A 12,919-nucleotide genomic window follows, 5' to 3' on the forward strand; every position below is an offset into this window, starting at 1 on the left:
GAAATGCCGTATGGAAGCTGAAACCACGTTCCGCAAGCATTAGTCCCCTCTGACTCTTTAGGACCCTTGTGACTCTTCTGGAACCATAACTACGGTTCAGTAATGCTTCAGACATTCTAAAAAATTACCCCTCACTGGGCGATTACAAGTGCATTTTTTATCTTGATTTTTTTTTTTGCTTCGATATATCCGACAAACCCACGTTTCGCACCGTTTGCACGTCTTAGTAGCACTAGACATTCATAGGTATCCATATTCATAGGTTCTAGCTCTCAAATGCCGCCCTTTCCTAACCAGGAATGTATCCAAAGCGATATCTCTTCAGAAACAAAAACTATCTTTACACTCTCAAAGAATTAGAAGTTTTCCTAGGGCGAGTGGGAGTTGTAGAGCTCGAGCTAGAAATGAGTTTGGTAATTCTTGGTTAGCTGTTCTTTTATATTACTGGTCTTACCAGCTAGCCTGGGTTCAACAAGCGCACTTTGAACTTGACGTCTTTTACGCTGTTGTCCTGCTCGACCAGCGCCATGTTGAGCATCAATACCGCTCGAAGCACTTCATCCGTCCTACTCCAAAGCTATTGCGAAACAAAATGGCAGCATCTCCACTCCGTGGATGATGGCGAGGGTGCGGAGTACGGAGACTCGAAATGACATCCAAGTTGCGCCCCGCGAGTGACATCCGATTTGCGCCCCGACCGTCATTCGATTTGAGCCGTGAGTTTCACATTGATTATTCCCTAAATGAAACTGCAACTCACGGCTCAAATCGAAATTCGCTTGATTTTTCGCGTGATGGTGGCGTGCGCATGGATGGACACGGACGGATATCAGGAGGTCCTAAGGTACTCCGCACCATTACAGGCGAGGGAGTAAGCCGTTTGACTTTCGCGAGTACTAACTCACGGTTGTAGCCCAATGGTTAAGACGACTGACACTAACTCTGTGTGGGCTACCAGACACACGCTGGAATCCTGCCGGTGCCTGTGTGATTTTTTTCGATTGTAAATGCTATGCGCACGGACACGGGCGGAGATTGTGCGGTCCTAAGGTGCTCCGCACCTAATAAATTCAATGTAGGCGATACACTGCACAAGCACGAGGAGGCCATCTTAAGCCGAGTCCAGCTGCGCATATACGCTGACTACTTCTGCGCACTGTCGACCTCGGTGCATCCTGCGCAACCATCGCGCTTTAAACTTTAAACAAGCTTGAAACTGACAGAACGACAAGCGCGGTACTGCAGGTGGTGCACGTGGTGGCGTCGGGCTCAAAACACAGCTTCACTTTCGAATGGCGCAAGCCCAAGGGCTCCACCCGCATGCGGGACATAAGGTCAGGAGTCGCAACCGTTCGTCGTCCTTTGCACTGTAACGCAGGGGCAGAAGTATCTCCATCCTGCCGGAGTGTCCCCCGTTGTCCCTCGAGACAGCTGCCCCCGTCCTGGCGTTCTCCTTCGCCTTAATGGCGCTCGTGACAGCGGCGGCTTTCTTCATCGCCAGCGTGGCCAACGGTGCGTTCTAGGTCCGAGCACACTGCTTTCTCTCAATTGCACTCGTCTATTCGGGGGCGTACCTGAACGCGAAAATTTTGATCTGTTGCTCCAACGAGCAAAACAAATGATTCCTCTGTCATAGGAATCGGTAAAACACGAAAGTGAAATGTGCAGCGAAATGTGCAGCTGAGCATGACTTGCGGGTCGGCGGCTGTCTTGTGGGTGTGCTTGGCGAGCGACGTCCTGCTGCAGAGATGGCAGAATTACTTCTAAAGAGTAATTGAATTACATTACTCATTGCTTTCCCAGAATTCTCAAAAATTTAATTAAATTACATTAGAAATTACAGGTAAAGTAATGACACTACATTACCGTTACTTTTCAAAAGTAAGGAAATTACTCTGAAATTACCCGAACAAAATTCATCACTCATACTTTACCAACTTATATACACTTAATTTACACCCATATACGTATACACTGCAATTTCAAAAATATTTGTTTATACACCAACTTACGTACAGGTGCCGTCAGAAGTAATTGGAGCACGGGAGCTGTGGCCAAACCGCATAGGAGCGCCGGCTAGCTGCACCGGCGGTAAACGAAGGGAGCAGAACACGCATGCGCGCCATCCGACGGTGATAGCCCATCTATAATTCTCAACCCACTTATTTTAACGCGGCTTCTAGCATTATTCGCAGCATACTGGTCTCAGCGATGGCGCTGATAGCGGAGGCGGTATCTGGCAGCGTCGCTCATACTATTTCAGCGCACGCTAGCTGCTAGAGACATAGAGTTTCTTAGAAGCGGCGCAATCGCAGGGATCCAAAGTGACAATTTTTGTTTTCTAATATTTTAAATGCAGAGCATTTGTATAACTCACGATGTCACCCGTGCGTCGGCGTCCGCAGCAGCCAGCCTCCCCCTACACTATAAAAAGAAATAACAGTTACCGGCGCCTGGTTTCGATCCCACGACCCTGCGGGCGGAACGCGAGGTACATAGTGCTCTTCCCACTGCGCCACAAAACCGAGACAGAATCAAAGGCTACGAACGCGCCTTATATCCTTGACTCATTCAAACTACGTCGTCAGCGGCGTGCGTTGGCGACTCAACTCAGCGGCGTGCTAGCGGCGTGATAGCTGCGTGGTGTACACGTGATAGCACCAACCCCCCCCCCCCCCAAACACTAAACGTTAACGCAATACACCCACCCCCTATGCGACGCATTTACTCGAGTCCCCCTCGCGGGGAGATGGGCCCATTTTTAGGTGGGTCTGCTATCAGCGCCACCACTGAGACCAGTATGCTGCGAACAGCACTCGAATCCGCGTTCGAAGAAGTGGGTTGAGAAGCATAAAGGGGCTATCGGCGTCGGCAGGCACGCATGCGTGTTTGACTCCTGTAGTTTACCGCCGGTGCAGCTACACGGCGCTCTTATGCGGTCCGGCCACAGCTCCCGTGCTCCAATTACTCCTGACGGCACCTGTACAGTTTATTTACATAAGTTGGTGTATAAGTGGCCGAATAAATACAAGCGGTATAAATGGCAGTGGGCTTACACCAGTGACCAGTGTAACGAAGCCTTGAACACAATCTGCACGTTTTTGTTTAACCCGATTGACTGTCGCCACTGCATTTCCGGTACACATGAAAAGGGAACGAAGAGGCACGAGAAAACAGGCAGAGCTCTCATCGAAGCGCTGTTTCCTTCGCGTTCATAGAGCTCCAATACCCAGACACTCTCTGGGCATTGGACAACTACTTTGTCAACTTTTCTTTGTCAACTTTTTATGCCGTAAGAGAAGGGGGCAGGCTATATTGTAGTACAAAGTAATTTGGAAAGTAATGAGTAATTTCCATGAAATTACTGGCCTGAAGTAATTTATTGCATTACTAAAATACCAACACTCAAAATTAATTAATTACATTCCTCATTACAGAAAAAAGTGATTTAATTACTGTAATTTATATACTGTAATTTTATTACTGCCAAGTCTGTCCGGCTGGTGGTCGCTTCCGCAAAGGTGTACTGGCGTCATTTCCGGGACGGATATGACGTCAGTGAAATCTTAGGGTATCACGGCATAAAACACTTTCGTGTTAAAATATAAAACCTGAAAATGAACGACCCTTAACATAACGTACTCTTTAGTACTAAAGGTTTCTTCCCCGCTAGATGACTCTGTGTGCAGGAGTGCACCCTTTACAGGCCGCCTGCTTTGTTGTACTGGCGTCACTTCCGTGACGGATATGACGTCAGCGAAATCTTTGCGTATCCGGGAATAAAACACTTTTGTGTTAAAATGTGACTAGTGCGCCTGCTGCTGACCAGTGCGTCGCTCACACACGGGGAAATCGTTGGGTAAACAGCGGTGAGGAAAAGAGGAGTGAGGAAGGAGGAGAAATTGAATGTAAGAATAAGGAAAGAGAGGACCGAGAGGTTTCAAAAGTAGTGTAGCCAGAAGGAGACGCCAAGAAAAGGACTCGGAAGGGGATGGGGAAGTACATGGAACTGTGATTGGAGCGAGTGATGAGGGGGTGGGAAAGGATTGTCGGAGATGGCGCTGGGATTCCGTGAGGGACGCGGCAGGGAAGGAAGAAGAGTGGAATAGAGAGGAAGAAGGGAATAGGGGAAGAAGAGGGTGAAAATGAGTAGCGCGAGGGTGTGGAGTAGGGCAGACGAGGGAATTGCGAATGGTGAGTTGGTTGCAGACGAGTGGAAATGGGTAAGTCGAAAATGCGAAGAGGGGAATAGAGGAGGGAGGGAAAGGAGAATGTGAGGTGGTGAAAAGAATTTGAGGGGGAAAGGTAGAGCATGGGGGGGAATAAAAGGAAGAGAATCGGAGAGGAGGCAAGAAATTTAAAGAGTAATCGGAATAAAATAGGATGAGAAAATATGTACAAGAGGGTATCAGGACTGGAGAACTAAGAAAGGGGAAAGTATGACAGAGAGGGACAGGAAAGGGGGAGGGTCAGAGATGAGAATGTGAGGAGGAAGGCAGGAAGAGCGCAAGGCATGGGGATACTGCGGAGGAATGCGGTGGATGGAAAGAAATTGTGGTGGTCAGAGGGGAGGGGAAGAAAGGAGGACGGGGACAGTAGGATTATAGTCCGGGGTAGTAAAGGCAAAAATGAAACGGCACGGAAGGAAAGGAGATTGGGAGCATGAGGCCTAGGAGCAGGAGAAGAAAGCTTTACGTGGCAGCGCCAGCCGAATTACTAGCGTCTTTCGACGTCATCTGCTACGAAGCAAGCAGATTCGAGGCCGATGTTTTAGTGCGAAGCATATCTTGTCCAACCCCGCAGGCTTTCTAACCTCAGTTTTTTTACAGCGCAGCTTTCAGCCTCTGGTTTGTCGGAAAATCTCACGTCGTAAACGAACAACGAAGGCAGGACCCATCAGTCTCGACCGCGACGCCGAGCGCATGCGTCAGGCTAAGCAGGCATACAGCGTATACAGTCAAACCCGGCTATAACGAACCCGGATAGAGCGAATTATGCTATATATCGAACAAAAATATTTCAGTTACGGAAATACATGGGAAACATATTCCTTATAACGAAATTCACATCCGATATATCGAACTCTGCGCGCTGAAAATGGCCGCCGGAATGCACGGTCTCAGAGCGGCGATGGGGATGCGGATTGGCCGCGACCACAAAGCAAGGGTTGCGACTGAGACATTGCGCCTCGCACAGACGACGTGACGCCAGACACTTTCCGTAACTGTTTCCGACGCGCGGGACTCACGACGGAACCCGCGCAGTCAGCGAGTCCGGACCAAGACAGCAGCATCGGTGAACTGCGGGAAGAGCTCCCCCATGTTCCCGATGATGTCTCGAGTGAAAGCCGTCCGACGCTTATAATGAAGCGCTTTTGGGAGTCGATGTGCTCGGCGAATGCGTCTTAGATTTTGGAGGACGCGGACTCGAACTGGTGTAACAATGTTTCGTGTGGAGAATGCTATGCTATTTGAAGCCGCCAAAATGAAAGTGAAAGCAAAAATCACCGTTTTTTTCTTTGCAAAGTAGGCAGTTCAGGCGGAAAGTAGCTTTATTACTTGCAATAAATGGATTATTTTGGGTATGGTACTGGCTACTTTAATGTGTTTGTTTCTGCATGCGGGGATGGTGGAGTTGCGGAAGGCGAGAAAAGGTGGGGGCTCCCTGGGTTTGCGAACTTGTAACAATTAGTTCGTTATAGGCGGGTTCGGCTATATCGAACTATTGGATATATCGAACCAATCCCGGTACATATTGCCATATTGCAATACGCTATAAACGGGTTTGACTGTAGCTGAGTATTCGTGTAAAGAAAAACCACAAAACATGCCGTCGAAACTACATGACGAATGATAACGTGCCTGTGAACAATGTGACCCCCCCCCCCCCCGTGCTTCTGGTAAAGGTTAGGTTTTCAGCTGCTCTCGAAAAGGGGGGACGTCTTTCGAGGGCCAGCGCATGCGTCGGGCTAGGCGTGGTCCAGCATTTTCCGCCAGAGAAGCCGAGCGCAAGCGACAAGCCCACCGAGACGAGGAACATTTCGTACCCTACCCTTCAGCATGTGTAATAGTTTACAACAGCTTCGCTGGACATCCACTTTTGGAGGGGGGGATGGTGGGACAAGAAGAGATCGGAGTGGGTCAGGGAACAAACGCGTGTTAAGGACATATTAGTAGAAATTAAAAAGAAAAAATGGACATGGGTAGGTCATGTAATGCGAAGGCAAGATAACCGCTGGTCATTAAGGGTAACAGAGTGGATCCCTAGAGAAGGCAAGCGTTGCAGGGGGCGGCAGAAAGTTAGATGGGCAGATGAGATCAAGAAGTTTGCGGGGATAAATTGGTCGCAGTTAGCACAGGGACCGGGATAATTGGAGATCACTGGGAGAGGCCTTTGCCCTGCGGTGGGCGTAGATAGGCCTATGATGATGATGATGATGATGATTATGGTGGTGGTGGCGGTGGTGGTGGTGGTGGTGGTGGGTGGGATGGATGGATGGATGGATGGATGGATGGATGGATGGATGGATGGATGGATGGATGGACGGACGGGCGGACGGACGGACGGACGGACGGACGGACGGACGGGCGGACGGACGGATGTAAGGATGTATGGATGTATGGATGGATGGATGGATGGATGGATGGATGGATGGATGGATGGATGGATGGATGGATGGATGGATTTTAAGTCGGTCTTGGCTCACTGCCTTGTTGGTCCTCACCCCGCTGCAAAAAAAAAAACTTCGTCCATAATAATGTGTGTGAGGAAAAATCTTTCCCAACAGCTGGCAGCATTGTAAGCACGGTTTACGCATGTCAACATTTTCTGGGCGCGGGGAAAACCTGTGACCCAATTTCATTCAAAACAAAAGTTGATAACCGGCGGTAACTATTATTTCAATTAAAGTATCCGTTGCACAGTTTAAGAAAAAAATTAAACCAAGCATGTCTAGTTTTAAGCAGCTGTCGAAGAAAGGCGACTATTCACAAAAACTGAAGAAATCTACGTACCGCCATCAGCTAAAGGGACACAACTAACTCCGCTCGGATGGTTTTGAATTAATAGTGCAATTAACTGGAGTGCTGAACCACAGTGTTCGCCGTTCCAAACAAACTCGCTTTATTCTATTGTTTTGTTTTGTTTTTTCAGATGCCGGGCGGTAATCAAAGCCGGAAATGTCGTTTTGGCGTCAAGTGTATATACAGCATCTTGAACTCTGTGTTGGTCCGGCTAATGTTAATTGATATCAGTACAAGCGAGCATGTAAACTTTAAAATTTAACTGATTATTGGGCAATAAAACCTGCATGAAATTATTGTGTTTTCATTGTCCTTGCGTTTTTGTTTTTTTTTTTTTCTCGTCTGCGTAGCCCGCAATGAGCAGTATAGCTGGAACAGCAAAGGTTGTCCCGATCCTGTGCTCAGCTTGTCTATATAGGCATGGCGAGCCCTGTCTATAGCAGAGGGCTCTGCAGTTGTCGGACATAATTTACGAGGTGCGGCAAAAGTAATGAGACGGCCAGTACATCGCGCGGAACAGCAACTCGCAGTGAATCACGCTTTATTTACAAGTTAGGCACACACTCGGGGTTGACTTGTACAAGTTTCAACTTCCTGCTGCTGCTTCCAGAATGGTGACAGCGTCTCAAGTTGTCGGTGTGCTGCGCTGCTAAAATGGATGGGCAAAATTTACAAAACCTCGTACCTGCTTGCGTGGACATTATTCACCCATGTTAAAAAGTAAAACGCGCCTGCCGGTACTGAGTATCTAAACAAAGGCCACCACCGATTACGAAATGGTAAACACAACCACTGACCAGGTAATTCATTGCGGAGCCTGCACTGTACCGGTAAGCCGTCGCGGGGACCCGAAGGACACCTTGGTTGTAAAGTGGCCATGAAAACAAAATCTAAACTCGTCTTATCTGAAAGAATTGGCATTTGGTATACGCTAGCTCTCTTCCAACCACAAAAACCAGCGGTAACGCAATAGCGGCAGCAGTGACAGTAAAAGTAAATACACTTATCAGTGTGTTATGATAGTTATATTTTGATGTCAACGTAGTTATGAGTGTGATAATTGCATGTTAGCATTTGTGATACGATGAAACGGAACCAGAGTCCCAACTAAAATCTCCCAGTCAGTTCTTGGCGGTGTCTGTAGAAGTTCACGAGGATGGCTTGGTGGGCTAGTTGGGGATGCATATTAACACGGTTACCAGCGCACGCAGACGGGGACAGGGAAGGAAGAGACGGCAGGACAAGGCGCTGAACTACAACTGATTTTTTTTTTCAGAAAAGAAAGACATATGTTGGCCATGCTATTGGATGTGCGGGATTTTATATGTCTTTCTTTTCTGAATAAAAAATCAGTTGTAGTTTAGCGCCGTGTCCTGTCGTTTCTTCTTTCCGTGTCCCCGTCTGCGTGCGCTGGTAACCGTGTTACTAAGCCTCTAGACGGCGGCCGAAAATCGTACAAACAAGGCTCTGTCAGGTAATAGAGACCTCGGCAGAAAATGGCTGGGGAGTAGCCACTCCTTCATCCGTATTCCTTAAAGAGGGCAATGCAGACAAAATACAAGTTTGTTTTATTCGAAATGTTTCGTGTTTTATACAGCCCCCAGCGCTTGTCCGGCAGCAAATGGTGCCGTAATTACTGAAAAATTAATCGATTTAGTTTAAAATTTTGATTCTCCCGCCAAATCATGTATTTGCGTGACGTCTGCAATGAAGTCGCGTATTAAAACGAAGTTGCACTACGTCATTCGTCTCTGCAGTCTTGCTTGCCATCAGTCCTCCCAGATGGCACTCAGCCACGAACCGTTGGCCATTGTTGCTTTGTTTTTGACCGTATTTACACCTGGCTGTTTTTGTTTTTATTTTTTACGGTAGAAAGTAATCGTTTCTGGAAACATAGGGCATGCTCGACTAACAGGGTCACGTAAGACAACGTCGCCTACGCCAATCGGCCCGTGTCGGCTAAGACGCTCCAAAGCGGTGGACTGCTATGCAGCTAAAACAAGCATAGCCCAGTACCAACAGCAGTGCGCATCGGTACTTATATGTTTACGTGTATTTTCGTAACTTTCGTTGTTTAACGCACCATTCTTACTGATGTAAAAACATATGCACTACATTTAGACGCAAATACTCGTTCGGCAAGCTTATAAGCCCTGCCAGATTTGCGTTTGTTTTTGCCGGCCTCAGCCAATCGCACAGCTGGGCACATATGGCATCATATAGGTTCTGTTGCGGGAAATGAGCTAGTGGGTCGCTTGGCCATTCCCTTTTTTCCTAATTATGTAGCTTATGTGAGCGAAGTGTGCGTCAAAAGTGGTGTCAGTATGATTCTAACGAGGTAATGAACCAAACGTGTGTTTTGTCTGCGTGGCCCCTTTAATATCCAGATAATTTGAAGTTCGCGGTAAAAGTGGTTCCAGTGTTATCGGGACAAGGCAGTCCTTTAAAGCTCAGCTTTATATTGCTAGGCGAAAGGAAAATCTGGCGGTACCGTGTACGCGGAAAACTCCTCCGGGCCAACTCCGTGCGCACGCGCGAAAAAAACCTAGTTGGGGAGGAGTTAGAAGTAAGGGGGTAGACATTGGCTGGGTTTATAGATGACGTAATTACGCTCTCGCATCTACGGGCACGAAATTTCAAAACTGGGATACGTAAAATGCTTCCTTTGTATAGGAAGATAAGTTTCAACAGTAACCGTTCTGTATAGCGCATTGTAAATTTACTTAAAAATTCCCCGCATTTCCCCGAGGGGAAGAATGTGAAAGTGCGAATGCACGAGTTGAATTTGCGCGGTTCGGTAATGTTCGCGAAAGAGAGATCACACACACACACACACAACTACAAAGAAAGAAAGATGCATTTATTCACAGACACCTATTTGTGTTGTCGTTGTACTTGATTGCTAGAGCGGATCTCAGCTTTGAAATTTCGTGTCAGTACTCCTTTAAGCGGGTGCATTAGCCCTTCTCACGCCCGATTCCTGGCCAATCCCCCACGTGGGTATGTGCCATGTCAGCGGCCAGGCAGCGCGCGCCCATCTCCCCCCGTTGCCAAGGAAGACCAGGAGATTCCTGGCCAATCCCCCACGTGGGTATGTGCCATGTCAGCGGCCAGGCTGCGCGCGCCCATCTCCACGTGCGCGGACATCGTCGGTGGACGCAGGTTCAGGGTCGCTTAAGAAGTGCATTGCACTTAAAAATTTTTGCGCTCGAGAAAACTCAGAACGAATGCCCTTCCGCAATCGGCATCTGCATGACGCCATCTGTTCCTCCTGGCCCCAAACTGCCGACGTGAGGGCGCCCGTGACGTGGCCAACGCGCTGGCTGTGGTTCCACCGTGTGTATAACGTCACGGTTTTGGAACTGACGTCATGCTGCCCGCGCGTGGAGATGGAGATCACGGCCGGTCTGGGGTTGCGCGTCCACACTGGCAGTGGTGCGACAAGAACGGTGACGTTACGGGCGCCCTCCTGTCATGGCAGCGGCCTTGGTGATCGTTTAGTCGAAACCGAAACTGACACTAATAAACGAGTTGCCAGTGGGCTACATGGAGGAAAGAACGCTTAAGAGAGGCCCTGACATCGCTTCTACTTCAGCCGGAAACTCCATTTCTGTAGGACGTTCTTTTGTGTTTAAGTGCCACCTTTTCCGCCTCCGCTCACTCCACTGTCGTCTGCTTCGTCTTTGCCCGGCGACTATTGGCTACTGGCGGGACCACGCAGTAACGTATCGCCGCGATGGGCCGGCCTTCGGCGCCGTTGCTAGGATGCGGTTGCTATCGGCCTATACGCCTCGAGCGCGGCCTGTAGGGGCTAGAGTTTCTGTATATAGCTCCCGCAGGGAGCTAAGAGTTGCGCGACCGACCGCCATCTTTGTTATCCGGATTGCTGCGGGAAAGCCGCCCGTCGCGAGTGAAGGAGCTTCGCCGCCACGCTTCCGACGTCGGCCGACGCGCGGTGGGGGCGCTTCGGTCGGCGGCGCCTTACGGCGGCTACGCTGGATTCCTGCGGTGCCGCCCGCGTCGGCGGCTGCGGCGCAGCCGTTGTGGGGGCTTCTCTGCGCGGCATGGATAACCGGAGTGTCGCAATCACGGCGGCGCGTGGAAAAGGGTCGCGCAACTCTTAGCTCCCTGCGGGAGCTATATACAGGAACTCTAGTAGGGGCGCCACTGAAATCCCCCTAGCGGCCCGTTTCGAAAGCAGCCGCGGGAGTCCGCGCCCCGCTCCCCAGTGCCGCCGCTACTTTTGCGGCACGTTCACGACTGAGCTTTACCATTTGAGGGCGCTTGAAATCCATGTTTATGTGGAGCAGTCACTCTGTCCGCAAATAGGGTGTGTTTAGGAGAGCGTAAATGTTTCTGACGCGATCTTAGTGTGGTATATTCGGTCTGTATAAGCGCCAGGTGTGTGTCACAGGTCAGCGTCGCGGAACCGGCGTATGATGGAGCCGATTGTAGTTACACTGACCTGAATTTACTAGCCGTGTCTCCGTAACCACCGGTTCCTCAGATGTTCATGCTACGGCTATACACTACGATTTAAATCGGTTTTGTTCGCTTACATAATCAGCGGAGCACTCATACCTGACAGCACGCCAGTTACGTTTGCCAATATTATACCTCAGATATTGATCACCACCATTTACAAGCCAGTCTGTGTTAATTTCGGGAATATTTAACAAACGTACCATGGACAATGCATCAGCACACGACAGAGTCGTCTTGTCGTGAGGTGAGCGCCCGCAAGCACTCATCTGCTACATATATCCTCTGCGAGGTGGGCGGAGACGGGCTTAGAATATAATCCGCGTCCGCGACTAAATGCTTCTTCGAAATATCGTCATATGGCACAGGGAGCCTGCAGAATAAACCATAAACTGAAATCAGAGGGCCTTATCACATACCACACTCTTACAACGACACCTTTCATCGTTTGTTGAACAGCCTACCCTGTATACTTCCAAAAATGCGTCCGCCGTACGATCAGCTCTTCGTTGAAGTAGCAAAACAAAAGGAAAGTGAACTAAATTGAAAGTGAAAGTGAAACGATTACTAAAACATTCATTGCTTGATTCCGCTCCGCATTTGTACACAGCGTCCCCCCTCCCCTTCCCCCCCCCCCCCCACCACCAATGTGTCGCGCAATAGCAGCGCATTTCGCGTATAGTTGGTCTAATGAACCCTACCTAGCTTATGTTTCGACGAACGTCTTTAGCATGTCAGAAGCTGCACAGTTTTTGTTTTTTTTTCATTTCCGTTAGAGCTATTATGTTTCTTAATTCCGCACTTGCACAGCATTTATTTTTCCGCTGTTTCATTAACTTGCCTTGGTCCTTGCTATATGGCGTCTGTGGGCACATATTTAACGACGCACAGGCTTGGAATATACTTAACATTTTCGCATGGTTTATAATTCTTATATAAGGCATAAGTTATTGTGTGGGATTGGGTAATCACATCCCCAAAACATATTTTTCTGCGACGTATATATTCGAAACGAAACCGCATTCGTTGTCCACGCTGCAAAATGAAGCCAACCTCTCATTGTGCCAGTATCAGGTCGAGGCGACAGTATAATTCAATTGTGCCTGATGCTTTGGAGATGACATGGGTGATATGTTGCGGCCGTCGCCGACGCCCGGAAGAGCAGCGACGAAGCGCGCAGAACCGCGTCCCCGGGTATCACTTGCAGGCGATCGCGTACTCTACGAAGATGCAGCTGCATTTTAAGTGACCTAAACAAGTTTTTTAGGGCGCGGAAAGGCGAAAAGAAGCGAAACAGAACCAAAACACTGCACGATCCCCTATCAGCCACGCAGCGCAAATCCCGCCAACGCCGCGGAGAAGCGGCGGCAGGCGGCGCAGCGATCGCGAAGCTCGAGGCGTATAATGGCCACGGA

Source organism: Haemaphysalis longicornis, unplaced genomic scaffold, assembly GCF_048455015.1.
Source record: "Haemaphysalis longicornis isolate Haplotype H1 unplaced genomic scaffold, Haemaphysalis longicornis Haplotype H1 scaffold_7, whole genome shotgun sequence".
Lineage (NCBI taxonomy): Eukaryota > Metazoa > Arthropoda > Arachnida > Ixodida > Ixodidae > Haemaphysalis > Haemaphysalis longicornis.